This window comes from Saimiri boliviensis, chromosome 8 (genome assembly GCF_048565385.1).
Source record: "Saimiri boliviensis isolate mSaiBol1 chromosome 8, mSaiBol1.pri, whole genome shotgun sequence".
In the NCBI taxonomy this organism is placed as follows: Eukaryota; Metazoa; Chordata; class Mammalia; order Primates; family Cebidae; genus Saimiri; species Saimiri boliviensis.
Window position 1 is genome coordinate 60144328 of NC_133456.1, and position 17062 is coordinate 60161389.

Genomic DNA, 17062 nt, shown 5'->3' on the forward strand with positions numbered 1-17062 from the left:
TTAGTTTCTGTTGCTTGTAAATAAAGATATATAACCAAAGACATGCAGTATATCAGAGTATAGAGACCTACTTTACTCTTGGTTAGTGCCTGCATGAGTCTTCTTTATATGGATGTATCACAGTTTATTTAACCAATCCCTTGTAAGTGGACATTTAAGCCTAGTGTTCTGTAAACAAAAGTTCAGAATATATGTCTGTATACAATACGTATTCTTGCATATCCACCTTTGGACAGATGGGTGAATGTGTTTTGGTGAAATACATTTGCAGAAATGGAACTGCTGAGTCAAAGAATTGGTAGATTTTTAATAAAATCGAACAGTGTTGAAGGCCCCCATATGAGAATAATAACTATTGGTTGAAGACATAGCTAATTTAAAAAATTAATGACAGCTTATTTATAATAACTTCTCATCATTATTGAGTGAAAAGGTAATTTTTGTTGAATTTATGAAAAGTAACAAATACTAAATTTAGAAAACTCAGAGAATATAGAAAAACACAAAGTCAAACACCAAGTCACTTATGATTCTCTCACCAACAGTGGTAGATTTACATTTATTCATCATCATTATTCTTTATCATTCTTTATCCAGTTTTATAGTTGTTTTTGGAGAGGATTATTACCAACTATCAACTCTGTCATAGCTGGAAGTCGAGGCCAATAAAACATATTTCTTCAACTCCAGTTAGTGTATTGATTTTCTCCTTAACTTTTTGATTTTGATTACTAATTTAGTTGCTGGAGGCCAGAGAACACATTCTATATGGTTCCAACCTCTTGAAATTTATTAGGAGTTACTTCACGGACTATTATCAATTGTGGTTACATTTTATATGAATCTATGAAGACTGTGCCTTCTCTAGTTTGGGACAGTATTCTATGTACTTGTTTTGAATTAGGTTTGCTCTTGTATTCTTCAAATCTTTTACATTATACTGATTTTGTTCAGTTGGCCTGATAGCAGCAGCAGAGAAATAGATGTTAAAATATCTTACTTTGATTGGGGATTTACCTACTTCTTGTTATAATTCTGTTAATTTTTTGTTCATATATTTTGAGGTTATATTGTTAGGTGCATACAAATTTAGAATTGCTGCGTTTTCCTGGTGAGTAAATATTTGTTATTTATTTGCCCCTCTTTAATCCAGTTGTAGTTTTGACTGAAAATATATTTTGTTTTATTTTACAGTTTCCATTTTGTTAGTTTATATGGCATATATTTTTCCTCTTTATAAAAACATTTTGCTGTCAACCATTATACTTATACCTTTTAAACAGTGTAAAGTGGTTTGTTTTATTTTTAAATCCAGTTGGGTAGTCTTTGTCATTTAAATGGAGCATTTAGTACATTTATAGTTAATGTAATTATTGATATATTATAGAGTGTCTCCTATCTATCCTATCTATCTAGCATATTCTTTTTTCTTTTCTCTTTTATGTTTTTGGATAAATTATATAAAGAGTTTTTATTATTTTTTGCTCTTCTCTAGGAGTTTAAATGTTTTACTTATATTATTTTGGTATTTACATGGTTATTAAATCTATCTTTGACATATTAAAGTCTAATATTAGGACTTTTAACTTTATTATGAACTTTAGTGATAGCCACTTTAACACTATTTATTCCCTACTGATTAATATAACATTGTATATTTTAATTTTATATGTTACAAAGGCCAGTAAGACATTAGTATTATTGTTTTGTACATTCAGTATTCATTTTGACACAACACATATTAACCATTTTTTTTCTCTTTACTCTTCTTGTGTGTCTGTTCTTTCATCTGGGATAATCTTCCTTCTGCTTAATGAATACTTTTTGACACAAGAACAGAAAATCAAACACCACATGTTCTCACTCATAGGCGGGTGTCGATCAAAGAGAACACATGGATACAGGGAGGGGAGCATCACACACTGGGGTCTGTTGCGGGGAAATAGGGGAGGGACAGCAGGGTTGGGAGTTGGGGAGAGATAGCATGGGGAGAAATGCCAGATATAGGTGAGGGGGAGGAAGGCAGCAAATCACACTGCCATGTGTGTACCTATGCAACAATCTTGCATGTTCTTCACATGTACCCCAAAACCTAAAATGCAATTTAAAAAAGCATACTTGTTAATACATTCTTTAGTAAGTATCTGGTGACAATTTTTTTTAGTCTATTAGAATGAAAATGTCTTTATTTTGGCTTCATTGGGAATTAATTTTTTTAATTTGCCAGTTTGACAGGTGATAATGGTATTTAACTGCTTTAATTTGCATATACTTTATATATTTACTATCTTTTTTCTTTCTTTTCTTGGGTGCTTAAGTTTTTGAAGTGTTAAAATCATCTTTTTTTTTTTTCTTTTGTCTTTTTGCAGGAGAGGAGGAGAGGCTAAATTGTTCATATAACTGGGGTTAAAATACTATTAAGTTTTTGGTAATTTATCTGTTTATTGTACACATGTGTTCATGCACACACACAGACACAAGACACCTGTCTAAGAGATGCCTATGGCTAGTAAGTTAGCTCTTTATGTGGGCAAGCATATTGTTAACACCACCAAGACTTACAAAACATTCTGTACAGTTATTTTGATTTCTTGGGGCAAACTTTTATACCTGATAAAGCTGATTAGTTCAGAAGGATGTCTTGGTCTCTCAAAAAGATGTATTGGTACCATAAAAAGACATCAGAAAAATTACAAATTATATTCAATACATGCTTTATTATTCTGTAGGTGCAAAAATGAAAGAAAACCTGGGTGACAGTCAACTTGTACAGCTGAAAGAGACCCTAGAGAAAACATAGCTAAACACCCAGGATTTCTTACAGCTTAAAAGAGGTACAGATAGTCCTATATCCTAAGATTTCCAGTACATTAGAAACAAAGAAATGCCTAAACCAGCTTACAACATTTATAATGTTTTTTTAAAGTCTGAACATTTCAAATTAAAATTTAATCAGCATGCAAAATACAATGCAACATAATTGCATTGGTCACAAGTTATAGTTTTTCAAAATAAATACTAACACTACAGGCAGTGAGTCCATATAATGAGATACAAATTTAAAGTTTTGTGGAGAACACTATCTATTTTCCAACCTTAAATGTCTTCTTCTGATTACATATAAAATAATACATAGAGTTCATGTTTAAGCATCTTCACCTAAGGCTATAAATCTTAGGCCAAATGACTCTCTTAGCCACTTTTTTTCATTTTACTGATGACAAAATGGAAACCGAGAGGGTGAACTGCTTTACCCAGCATTTTTTCACTGAGTGGCAGAGCTCGGGCTGGAGCCAGAACTCTGAATTGTAGGCCAGTGTCTTCTTATCTGTGTGAATTCTTTCTCTTTCCTGCAATGTTTCAGTAAGAGGAACTCTTTCTGTTGAAATTTTATTGAAGGAAAGAGATACTCCTGGGCCAATAGAAACCCACTCCTTCAGTTAATTATTTTATTTTAAGAAGTTACCTAAAAGCCTGTGTTCATTCTCTTATCCCTCCTACGCTTCTTTATCTATTGTTGAATAACAGAGCACCACAAAACTTAGTGGCTCAAAAAGATAATAATTTATTATTATTCACAGTACTTACATTAGAAATGCTGGTAGAGCTTATCTGGGCAGTTCTTCTGTCCCATATGGTGTGGGCTCGGCTGGGAGCTACAAGAAGATGCTACTTACATGTCCCACATTGCATCTCTGAACTTCTCCATGTGTCCTTCTTTCTCCATGTGGTGTTTCATCATTTAGTATTCTGGCCTAAGCTTTTTTAGAGCGTGGCATCTGGCTTTCTACATTCAAAGTGGAGGCTCTTAAAGGCCTCTTGAAGACCTTGACCAGAACTGGCAGTGTCACCCACACCATACTCCACTGGCCAAAGCAGGTCATAGGCAGGACCAGATTCAGAAAACGGGGCAGAGCATTTACCTCTCGATGGTTGCATTGACATGCAGGTACAGGCTGGGAAGGAATGGAGGGAAGTCATCTTTGGATACTATTCACCACTCTCCCTTAGCACATACTTGGTATTTCTTTTCTGAAGACCAGAACACATTGCTTCTTTCAAACTTGTTTTTATTTTAAAGCATAAATTAGAACATGAGTTGCACATATGCTTACCCACTTGGTCCTTTCCTTATTGACTAAAGATAGAACAGACTTGTTCTAAACAGGCTTCAGTTAATGCAAAGTATGTAGGCCACCCCTATAGAAACTTGCTTCATAATCAAGAATTCATGTAATGTTTTCATTTTTCTTTTGCTTCAGCCCTCCTGGTATTAGCCAATAAAAGAATTATAGTTTTAATAACTAGTTGACACAGCTGATTTTATCGATTTTAATAAATAATCAAACATGCCTAAAAGCAAAAACATCAAACAAATGATTTAAATCCCTAAAACCTTGCCTGTGCTAATCACGAAACTCAGTTAAATGACTAAGATAAAAACAGATTAGTGTCATTAGGCAAAAAAAGAACATGTACCAATTACAGAATATAAGTCTTATCAATTTGCTTAATAAAAACCTTAAATGCTAGTTGAGCAGCTGTGCTCTCACACATTTGTGGAGTGTCTCAGCCTCTTGTTTTAAATAGTCATCCAAGGAAAACCAATAACCACAGCACAAGAAAGAGGAAAGCAACGTGTATTAATGGCCTGCCCTTCCCTCGTGATATTCTGTCCTTTTGTATTTTTCCTGAGCCTTATAAAGTTTGACGAAGATGGACACTAAGACTCACAGATGAAGTAAGTAGTCCAAGGACCTACAGCTAATGAGAGGCGGAAGTAGGATTTGTACCCAGGCCTTAGTGGTTAACAAAGTCCATGTGATTTCCACCACTCCCATGCTACTTCTCAAAAGGGAATAAAACCATAGATTATCAGGAGCAATGCTCCTCGGGTCAACCCTAAAGCCTGTCCTGTTTATTGCCAAACTCTTGCCATAGCACAGAGGGGATGATGGATACTATCTTCACTGATGTCATTCTTGTCTTAGGATTCCTGTTAAGCCACCCCAAATTCCTGTTAATAAACCATTCTTAATTTTGGCATGTGTAATCCCTTTGGAATAATTGGCTCCAGAGAGGTATATATGCCATTGTATTAGTTCTCATGTTGCTATAAAGAGCTGCCCTAGACTGGGTAATTTATAAAGGAAAGAGGTTTAATTGACTCACAATTCTGCATTGCTGGGAAGGCCTCAGGAAACCTACAATCATGGCAGAAGGCAAAGGAGAAGCAGGCACCTTCTTCACAGGGCCTCAGAATGCAGTGAGTGCAAACAGGAGAAATACCAGACATATAAAACCATCAGATCTCGTGAGACTCATTTACTATCATGAGAACAGCATGGAGGAAACTGCTCCCATAGTTCAATTACCTTCAACCCTTGACACGTGGGGATTTTAAAGATTATAATTCAAGGTGAGAGCCAAACCATATCAGCCATATACTGACCCAGGTTTTTTTACACTTTGGGTCTTACTCAAGGGCTCTTCACTTCTTTATACCCTTTTATTTTTAATTATTATAGATACATAATAGTTCTACATATTTATCACGTACATGCCATCATTTACTTTTTGTAAAGTTTATTGGAACATCATGACTTTCATTTATTTATATATTGTCTATAGCTGCCTCTAAGGAATAAGCAAAAACAGAAAGTCTCCCACTTTCTTACTCAGAGTAATGCAATTTTCCTTAGCTCTTCCTCAAAACTCCATTTCAGGGCTCCTTTGAATTCCAAAAATTTGGTCAAAGCTTTGAAAATACCTATCGTTAGAACAAATGACATCCTTAAATTTAGGGCCCTTCTTCTCAGCCATAATAAGTGGGTGAGGAGTGTTTGTTCTTTCTGTTAGTCTTTCAGAATGTGTATAATTTGTTTGTAAATTTAACAAAGCCAACTTTGACCCATGGTTGATTTCATATAGTCCAAGATTTAAGAGAGTGAAGAGACTCCACAATTGTATGTGAGACTGAAATGAAGAGTTTACTTTTTCTTTTCCTAGGGAAGTGAGGTCAACTGGTTAAGAAGTGACTGAAAACTGTGGGTATTTCAGTTCTATTTCTCTAATACTGTAGCAAAGAAAACAAAGATTGGCAAAATCCTATAATGCCGTTCAAACATAGCCTGGGAGGGAATCCAAGAACACAGGCTCTAAAACAAATCACTTGCTATTATGAAGTATGGAAAGCACAATGATCTTAGACCTAAAGAAGGAAATAATCACTGCTCATACTGTGTTTTAAATTACAAGTATTAAAGAGAGAACTGTGGAAACTTACTTTGGAAGTTTCAGATGCAGTAAATTCCCACACATTAATGCATCTGACAACCAGAAATGGCAGTGCTGTGAGTTAAAGGTGATATTTCCTTTAGGCCAGAAGAGAAAGGGATAATGGTGCGAATGGTCTCAACCCCTTTGTCTAGCTCCCTCCTGGACTGAGCAGGAGAGCCTGCTGGTTCCAATCCATGATCTTGAGCTGGAGGAGGGAGATGTGACTCAAAACCGAAATCATGAAGCTTGAAGTTGTTTTTAAGCAGCAGTGTCTGTTGGCCCCTGGGGAATGTAAAATCTCCTTTACCTGCTATGGGCATCAGAATAACGGGTCCTCAAAGACGTCTGAATTCTAAGCCTTGGAACCTCTGACTATGTTACCTTTACAAGGCAAAGGGGACTTTGTAGATATGATTGAGAATCTTGAGATGCAAAGTGTTTTTGTTTTGTTTTGTTTTGTTTTTTGTTTTGTTCTGTTTTTTTCCAGATGGGCTCAGTGTCATCACAAGGGTCTTTATCAGGGAAAGAGAAAGCCATGAGGGTCAGAGTCAAAGGAAGACTTGAAGATACTACACTGCTGACTTTGAAGACGAAGGAAGGGACTGAAGCTAAGAATGCAGGAGGCCTCTGGAAGCTAGAGAAGGCAAGGAAACAGCCTCCAGAAGGAACACAGCCCTGCTGACCCACTGCGATGTCTGACCTCTAGATTTGTAAGGTAATACATTTTTATTTTTTTAAGGTATCAAATTTTTGGTAATTTGTTACATCAGCCATAGGAAACTAACATACCTACTTGCCCCTTTTTATTCTGTTACAAAGAAGGGTCTTTGACGTGACCCAATGAGATGAGAAGATATGGATTGGGCCAGACTGCAGAAGGTGCAACTTTGAGTGTGATGCGGAGAATGGTGAGGTTTGCTGTGGCAGTTTTTTGTTTCTTACCTTTGGATGTCAATGGAAGTTCTTACTGTACATAGATAGGATGGTATGAGGGACTTGGAGCCTTTTTTACCTTAGAAGGAGGAACTGTGCTTCCTCTTTGTCTACCCTACAAGGCCAAGTAAGGAAGAAAACTATGATCAAGAATCTATTAGCAGGTTTGTAGACTCTGGAGCAAGATCATCTGATTTTGAAACATACTTGCTGTGTGATTTTAAGCAAGTCAGTTAATTTTGGTTTTCCCATTTTCAGAAAAGGATAAAAGTAACGACCTGTTGTGTTATTTAGGTAAAACACTTGAACAGTTTCTGGCATATAGTAAATGTGCTGCTGCTGCTGCTGCTGCTGATGATGATGATGATGATAATGATGATTATAAATTCCTAATTTGTCTAGGTTTTAACCCTGGCTTTGTTATCTTTAAGTTTGTAGTCTTATATAAGTTTTTAAAGCCTGAATGAGTTTCTTTTTTAAAAAAATTATAAAATAGAGGCAGTAATAGTAGCCTCCTCAAAGGTTGTTACGAGGACTAAAATCATCAAAGCATTTGGCACATAGTAAGTGCTCAGTAACAGTCAGTCATGTTGCTTTATGAACTGTAGTCAATGGAGCTCCAGGCAAAGGAGGCAAGTATGTGAGCTTCCCTAGGATGTAACTCTTCTTCATCTTCTTTTATTTAGCTTCCCCTGCTCTTTCCTTCAGGACTGTAAGAATGAAAGTCTCAGAAAGTCACTATTACATTCTTATTCCACAACCATGCAACTCAAAACTGGGGTCCTCAGCAGTGAGTGAGGGGCGAGAGAAGACAGTGTATAAACATGGCACATCCTCCTGGAAAGTCAACTTTACTCAAAGGTAAATAATTTAAAGTATTTTTCTTTTTAAAACACACATGGATGTATTATGAAGGAGAATGCAAATTTTGCATGAATTTTTAAGAATAGGAGTGGATTATTCAGCCACTTCCTTATTGCAGCTTTAGAAACACAGCTCAAACTAGCTGAAGCAGAAAAGACACTACCGTGCCTGTAAGTTGAAACTTTGGAGGGATATATTTCAGAGGTGTGGCTAGATTCAAGGGCTCTCTGGAAAACTCTTTATGAAAAAAATGCTTCCTCAAATCCAGAAACCAGAAGCTCAGGAAATTCTTGCTTGGTTCCTCTTTTTGGAGCAGAGATTATTCAAAGACCTCAGGATAGAGTTTGAACATTGTCACCAGGAATCTTTCCTTTGCCATATTCCAAATCTGTTTACCTCGGTATTGGCTTCATTTACAGGGAGGCTATCTCTGCCCTCATGGCAATGATGGTCTTTGCTCCAGGCTTAAGACCTTTAGGTATCTACTATTTCCAAAGCAGAGGGAGAACTTCCCACTCCTAGTGACCTGTGACACAGGATTTTATCCTGAGGACAGGGGAAATTCAACTGACTAACATAATCTGCCTTCCAATGGAGTATGAATGTCTGGGCTCTTTCCTTCACCTACCCCCAAGATATGGAGGTGTCTAAAATATAAATAACACTTGCTGACTAACCGAGGGAGAAAGAGGGGATTTCAGGCAAAATCAACCCTGTTTACTGTGAGGAGACTTCAGAGAAGTTGTCTGCTTCTGTGGAGCATAGTCTCTGATTCCTCAGGACATAAATGTATTCTTTTCTTTAATTTATTTGCCTGCAGTTAAGACAAAACCATTACCTTTAGCCGAATTCACACATTTCAGCCAAATATATGCATTGGATCTGTTCTGTGGGAAACGGGTGAGCATGAACACCTGAAAGAGGCACCTGCCTGTGCCTATCTACCCCATGGGGTTTGAAAAGGGGCCGCTTATGGAGAATGTCTTTAGGGGCAGAACCAATCACCCTGTCTTTCCTCCAACTCTCAAAGTAACTTCTGGCTTCAATCTTCAAGTGTCTACACTGGAGTTTAAGAAAAATGTTTTTCATGGAATTCAAGTGTATGACATTCCATGAGTTGTCTCTCTTTATATATATATATATATATATATATATATATATATATATATATATATATATCAAGACTTGCGGCATTAGTTAAGATTCAGAGCTCTGTATCCTGAACAAATTTCATACTAGCATTACTAAGGATGATCATGGGATTTTAAAATTCCTTCCTTAAATATAGCCCATGATCTTAGGTTTCCAAATCAATGTAAGTTAAGACAAAAAGAGCAAATTTAGATGTAAAACCATCTTGGCACTGCCCTCCAGAAGTGCTGTTCTTAAGAAGTGATATTCCATATTAACACATTCAAGGCTCTGAGAAGTCTTGCAGTAAGGGACCCTGTTTGGCTTTGTTTGACATAACCTTTCTCACACTTATTGGCAGCTCGGGTAACAAATATTAAAATTTGCTGGAATGTGGGTTCTCTGAATACTCTTTGTGAAAAAATGCTTCTTCAAGTCCAGAACCCAGAAGCTCAGGAAATTCTAGCTTGGCTCTATTTTCATAGACAGAAACGATCCAAAGACCTTAAAGGTAGAGTTAAAAATGCACTTGTGCATCACAGCCAGACAAATGCTGGTGTTCTGGCAGCATATGAGGGACTGGGTTGAACTTCAATTGCAAATATGTGATTAGTCAAATCCCCAGGTGAATCTTGCAGAAAAGAATACTAGATGTGGATCTAAAAGTTATGTTTATTCCTTGTATCCTTTCCTTTCGCCCTTTCTGTCTCCTCAACTCTTTATTTTTTCCATAACCAAGAGCTAAGAGATTAAAATGGAAAGCAAAAATTCGACAGGAACATGGATCTTCAGGCACCCTAAATATAAGACTGCAATTTTCGGCCTCTCCTAGGACATGGCCAGAGGAGCTGAAATTGTCCAAATGCCCTGGATTTGCACTGATTTTCTTCCATGAGTCTGCCCATCAATATGGAGACTGTGGCATCTGTGGTAGTGGCAGATGAGTCAACAGAGTCGAGCTTGTCAAAGAGGTGGTGGTGTTTATTGCAGAGTCTTCCCCACCCTGTGCAGTGTGGGATGCAGAGCCTGCAGACTGCTCACACTCCACAGCTTTCATCTGCACATTTCTCTTCACTTTCTAATCATCTGATTGAGCTTACTTGGATCTCATTCCTTTCCCATTAGCTAATGAGAATAGCGATAATAATTAATAATAATAATGATAATAGTAGCAGCTACTGTGATTGAGCACATTCTACAATTCAGTGATGATGCAAAGTAAGCCCTTAATGGACATCATTCCATGTGGCTTTCCCAACCACCATAGAAAACATGCATCCTTATATAAACATACCTTGTTATTTACCAATGAAGGAATGAGATTTAGGATGTCTAAGCAAGTGTTTTAGTGCTGGAGAGTCAGAAAATGGCAGAACCAAGTTCTGAAAGTGTTGGTAATGGTGAATGAAACGAAATATTTGTATTCTAGCAGAGACCCTCTGGAAATTATGATACCATAGTTTCAAGAAGGGAGTTAAATGTTGGAATTTTATTTTCCATGGGAAATGCCTTTAGAGTTCTTCCTCTTTTCACCACATTAGCTGTTCATGGAAAACATTCCCTTTGTGTGTGCACATTCAGGGTGGGGAGGTGGGAAGAGAAGGGAGGACGTGAGACGTGAGAAAACCTTTTTCAGTAAGAGGCTACCAAAACACATTTCCTGTCATAATTAGTGTAATGAGTTCTCATTTTCAGTTAAAATATATTTTTTCATATTAGATTTTCTCTTATTTCAGTTTGATATGTTTACTTTTCAAGAAAGAAGCCAGCATATGGCCTCTCTTTCAGCCTTGGTAACCTTTTGCTGTTTTTATAACTGTTTACCTATTTTTAGACATTTTAGTAAATGAAAATGATGAAGTTCACCCACTTATAAAATAAAACATCTGTGGCAAAATGAGGAAGTGGCAAAAAGCTAAAAGAGCAGTCAAGAAAAACATAGCTTGTTTAAATAATGCCAAATGTATTTCTTCTAGGTCTGATTATTTATTTTTTTCACTTTTCAAAACCTCTCCTTGGTCTTCTGTAATTAATTGTCTTTAAGGATCCAAATCATTTCCAGTGCAGCAGCTCAAAGAATTTCTCAGATTGTGGTGACATTAACAGGGAAAAACAGCCACCTCATTATATATTTTATTATTTTGGGATTGTTTTCAAGCCACCGGAGTAATTGGACTGTAGCCTGCTCCAATTAATAAGGCTTTTAAATGCATTTGTACAAGTCTGTTTTTTGGAAGCAAAAATCTTGACTTAAAAAAACATGCTTGCAGCTGAGACTTATTGCTATGCATAGATAAAACCTGGGGGCCATTTCTCTTTTAATAATTATTTTCAAAGAAACCTATGAAATCATCAACATTTTTAGGAAGTAGTTCCTATCGAGGGGAAGAAATATTTTGAGATCTAAACCTGTTTAGGCACCAGAACGGAGGCGGTAGGTGACAGAGTTTCACATCACCTGCTGAGTATTAGTTGTGTTTGCTGGAAGGCAACATCTTAACAAGAAGGGCTTTTTGTTTTTTACCCATTTAAAGATTTTGTTCCTCCAATAATCTGTTGTCCTTGAGTTGGGGCTGGAATATACAGGGATTTCTACAAACTGATTCTCCACAGTAATTCAGGGGATTCAAATGACAACATGATATTCCCTCAACTGGCCCCCTAAATGTACATAATTTGATTTCATTAGGAAATTGTATTGTGAGGCTGCCAGTAGAGAAGAGAGACAACCAATTATTTATAAGTCCTCATGGTTTTTAGGTTCTTTTGCTCTTTCAGTTGGGAACATTTACGGAACTAATTTTATTTTGTATTGCAAAATCTATGTGTCACTCTGACTTGTGTGATAAATTCCAAAGGCAATTCTAATTGACTAGATGAAATAAATTCCCTTTGGACTTAGCATCTTATTATCTTGAGTTGTTTCTCAAGAATACCGTTAAATAATTCACTGATTCTGACCAAGTCTCGTGCACAGCTAAAGGGCCTAAGCCCTTCTAAATGACTCAAGCTCCATTTGGTTCGACTTTTACATTTCGAAACAAAATACTAGCTGCCAACGTTTTCAAGTGGAATAACTCTGCCATGTAAAAAGTGTTTTCGTTATCTTTTTACTCCGGGGATGAAGGAAGGATTGAATGGATAGATTTCTTGTGAAGAAAAAGTTGGTTTGGTATTTCATGTAATTGCTTTGAATTAAGATAATGGTTAGACGAATTGGGTCCAAATTTCCTCTTAATAAAGCATTCCACTAGACACTAAAACATCTTGCTAGGATCAGAATTGCAAAATCTCAACTCATCTCTTAGTCTCTGCTTTGAAGTTAGCTCCTTAAAATTCATTTTAGTGAAAAGTGCAAATAATTTTCAGTCTCTAAGACTAGGAATCTTATGTTTCTTTATTTCTTTATATTCTCTTTCATTTATGTTTCCTTTATTTCCTGTAGCCATGAATTTCTTATTGTGTAGCTATTACTCATGCCACTGTTCAAAATTAACACTTGGGAGGTAATGTTCATAGTAAGTAAAAATGTGAATCCCAACTCTGCTGTAACTTCTCCTCCTACTTCTCTTTGACTCAGTAACTATCGGTGGCTCCCATTTGTCCACTATGGGAAATTTAGCTGCATCTGCTTTTGTTTGAAGCAAGGTATGATCTCTATTTCCAGCTCTTTCCATGTCCATTTCTTTTGTGCATGTGTATGTATTCCAATAAAACTTTATTTACAAAAATAGGCCTGGGCCAAATTTGGACTGCAAGCCATAGTTTGCCAACCTGTTATTGAGTCTTACAACCCACACCATGTCCATTTCTGTCTCTGTCCTTCTGTTCATATGGAACCCTCCTCCCAGAATGTCCACAGTTTTTCTTTCTGCCTGTCTCTGGCTGACCTTCTTATTGAGGCTTGATTCAGCTCTTCCTTCCCATCTTCTTCCTAACCATTGTACTCACTCTGGTCTATTCCTAATTTCATATCTGCCTCAATCACTAACAGGTCTATGCAATTCTGCCTGGGATTGCAGTCTCATTATTCTGTCTCATTTCCTCAGTTAGATCAGCAGTTCTTTGACCCAAAGAACAATGTCTCACATTTTTTAATATTTCTACAGTGGCACAATTCTAGACATATAGTGGAAATGGAACCATTGCATGCTTTTCACTGAATACAATGATAAAAGTGTAATAGTTTCCTATAATTTTTCATGATTTATCTTCTTTTACAAATCCACTTCTACTTGTCACAAATTAAACATTATGCAGACATATAATTTCTGACTGGAATAGAAACTAGTAGACGATATTAGAGTAGCAGCACCTCAATAATAATAATAAAATTAGCTGATATTTATCAACAGCTCATCTTATGCCACCAAATGAAATGTAGCATTTGAGAAAATAAACTGTTTGCCCAAAGACACAGAGATAGTAAGCAGCAAAGCCTCTGATGCCAGGAGACCCTTCCCAGCTACCATGTTCTGCTGCCTCCCAGTTGACTTTTGCTTCCCTATAATTTCTGTGGTTCTTCACAAGGTCCTTGAAAGATACATACATAGAAGAAGCAAAGGAAAGCATTCGAATTTTCATTTGTTGACTGGGGCTTTGACTACAAACCTCAATGTAGAAAACCATCATTTAGGCTGGTTCCAAAAAAGGCTTTTTGCTTTGTTTTCCAGAGATAAGAGGCTAAACCAAAATATCTGTTTCCTCCTACCTTGTGCAAATCTTGGATCATAACATTGGTGATAACATTGGTGGCAAAATGAAAGATGCAGAGGAAAAGGAATGAGAGAGGCAGAAAACTCAAGAATGTTTGATTCCTTAGAGCTGTTTAGTCAATTGTGAGAAGAGGTGAAAGATGATCTAAGATTGTTGAGGTCATGAGTTTTCCCCATTCTTGGTGAAAGAGAAGCAGCTGTGCCGGGCGTGGTGGCTCAAGCCTGTAATCCCAGCACTTTGGGAGGCCGAGGCGGGTGGATCACAAGATCAAGAGATCGAGACCATCCTGGTCAACATGGTGAAACCCCGTCTCTACTAAAAATACAAAACATTAGCTGGGCATGGTGGTGCATGCCTGTAATCCCAGCTACTCAGGAGGCTGAGGCAGGAGAATTGCCTGAGCCCAGGAGGCGGAGGTTGCGGTGAGCCGAGATCGCGCCATTGCACTCCAGCCTGGGTAACAAGAGCCAAACTCCGTCTCAAAAAAAAAAAAAGAGAAGCAGCTGTAAGAGGCCTCAAGCTTCCCATGGACAATATCATGGACTAAGATCTACATAGGTACAAAAGGCATGTTATTTTATGATAAAATCTGTGAACTCCAGAATGTCTGCAGGTTGGTGGATGTGGTAAAGTCTGAGGTATATTATCACTTAAAAGAATCTAGAGAAAAAGGTATTTTGCAATAAATACCATGTTAATGCTGAGCCTCCAGTTGTTTTATGTTTTTTTTTTTTTTTATTTTTTTATCTTTGAGACAGAGTTTCATTCTTGTCACCTAGGCTGGAGTGCAATGGTGTGATATCAGCTCACTGCAACCTCTGCCTCCTGGGTTCAAGTGATTCTCCTGCCTCCACCTCCTGAATAGCTGGGATTACAAGCACCTGCCACCACACCTGGCTAATTTTTGTATTTAGTAGAGAAGGGATTTCACCATGTTGGCCAGGCTGGTCTCGAACTCCTGACCTCAGGTGATCCACCTGCCTCAGCCTCCCAAAGTGCTGGGATTTCAGATGTAAGCCACGTGCCTAGCTTGTTTTATGTTTAGGTAGCTAATAACCACCTAAACCATAAATCCTATTCCCAGAAAGAAATCAGAAAATAGGAAACAGAAAGGAAAAGACCCTTGAACAATATGGGAGTTCAGAGTACCAACTCCCACACAGTCAACCATCTGAGTATAAGTTTTGTCTCACTGAAAACTTGACTACTAATACGCTAATGCTGACCAGAAGCCTGACCGAGGATATACATGGTCTGTTAATACATATTTTATATGTTATATGTATTATATACCGTATTCTACAATAAAGTAAGCTATGGAAAAGAAAATGTTACTAAGAAAATCATAAGGAAAATGTATTTACTATTCATTAAGTAGAAGTGAATCATCATACATCATTCTCATCATCTTCATATTGAGTAGGCTGAAAAGAAGGAGGAAGGGGAGGGATTGGTCTTGTTGTGGCAGAGAAGAAAATCAGCATATAACTGGACTCATGCACTTCAAACCCATGTTGTTCAAGGGTAATGGAAATGACCAACAGTGAAATTCTGGTAATTCTATAAAGGTAAAAAAGAGAAAATAACTTTGGAAAAGCATTTAATAACACAATGATGTGTTCCTTAGATATTTTATTTTGTTAAATTTTATTTTATGAAGGGAAATAATGTCATTGGAAGATGATATTTCCTGCTGCTCTCCAGACATGGAGTATATTCTGTTTTAACTTCTGAAAACAGGACTTCTGATTTCAGGAACTAGTGTTGCTGATTTAGTGTTGTTAGCCAATTGAATATAAGACAGTTTGAAGATCAGCGATTTATTTATTTTATCCATTTTTTTCCATTCCTTCCTCCTTTCTACTTTTTCCTCTCTTTCAGTCATTCTCACTTGCCTGTGTCTCTTTCTGCCTCTATGTTTCTTTCCTGCTGAAATCAAGATTTCCTGCTGGTTAGTAAAGCTTTTCCAAATAGCAAAGCATCTTGCTTTGCCAGAGTCTAAAAGATGACATACTGTAGAAATATTGAAGACATATGAAGTCCCTGATCACCACAGACAAGTGGTCTAGACTAGGATTTTTTTTCTCTGTCCACAACATCCTGTGGTAGGAAAATTGTTAAGATCACATACTATGATAATCTTATGGTAGCCCGAGAGATGCTGATGGAAGCTTCAAGTCTCTTTAGAGATTCATGTTGGTGATCATGAAGTAAAAGGAGGCAGGGTCCTCTGAGTTTACCACACTAAGATTCTGAACTGGTTGGCAATGTCAACATAGTTGGGGGAAATACATTAATAGGACATAATTGTGTGATGGTATAAGCATGACATTTAATCCTACCAGTCTTTTCTTTTTCTCTTAGTATAATAAATATCGATTAACCCCAGTTACAGAAGCATCCCGAGATGGTGGAATAGGGCAACAAATTGAATTAGGACATCGTTTTAGCACTGACTCCTAGAGGCACAGTGCTTAAAATGAGAAAGTATGGATGATTCCCAACTGGAACTAGGAGTTTGTAAAATGGGTTCTTTAAAACCATGTTAGCAAAGAAGTCTGTGACCCTGCGGATCACACTACTGTCCATGAATCAGGCGATTGAGGCATTTTCATTTGCTGTAATTTTCTTTGAGGTTGAATGTTCATAATGATTTATTTCAGTAGTTAGCTAAAATATTTGCGTCCTATTTAGACAAAGTAATGGAGAGGGCAGCACTCTGGACTTTGAAGAATGGAAATGGGAGAATTGAGCTTTAGGAAAAATGTATCATCAGCCATGTAGAAAGCGAGAATTTGGTATAGACTAATTAATTGTGACTCAATTTTTGTTCTAATACCCTTGAAGACATCAGATGTTAATCTTCTTTCTCTCCTTTGGAGAATCTACTGAAAAATTTAAGTGAGCAAGAGGTGGACTAAATTAGAGTTTTCTTGAAAAGCCATGACTGAAATTTATCATCAAGCTTGTGCTAGGTTATCTCTCAATGCAGCAACCCACTAATTTTAGAAACATTTCCTCTTTGTCATCAAAAATCAGTTTAATGTCATGAAGAATCATTTTCCTAAATCAAGGAAGTTGTAAAGATTGTTATGAGGGTTGGAGGAGTAGGCTGAGAGCAACAAATACTGGTTTATTT

General features: G+C 37.0%; 1 long non-coding RNA gene across 1 annotated transcript in view; it reads left to right on the top strand.

Moving 5' to 3' along the window:
- Nucleotides 1–17062, top strand: part of LOC141585389 (uncharacterized) — a 71668-nt gene that overhangs the window by 15584 nt on the left and 39022 nt on the right. Inside the window, exons 2-4 of the long non-coding RNA XR_012518824.1 lie at nucleotides 6767–6994; nucleotides 7099–7187; nucleotides 7899–8073. This is a non-coding gene — a long non-coding RNA (uncharacterized LOC141585389). The remainder of the gene's footprint in view (nucleotides 1–6766; nucleotides 6995–7098; nucleotides 7188–7898; nucleotides 8074–17062) is intronic.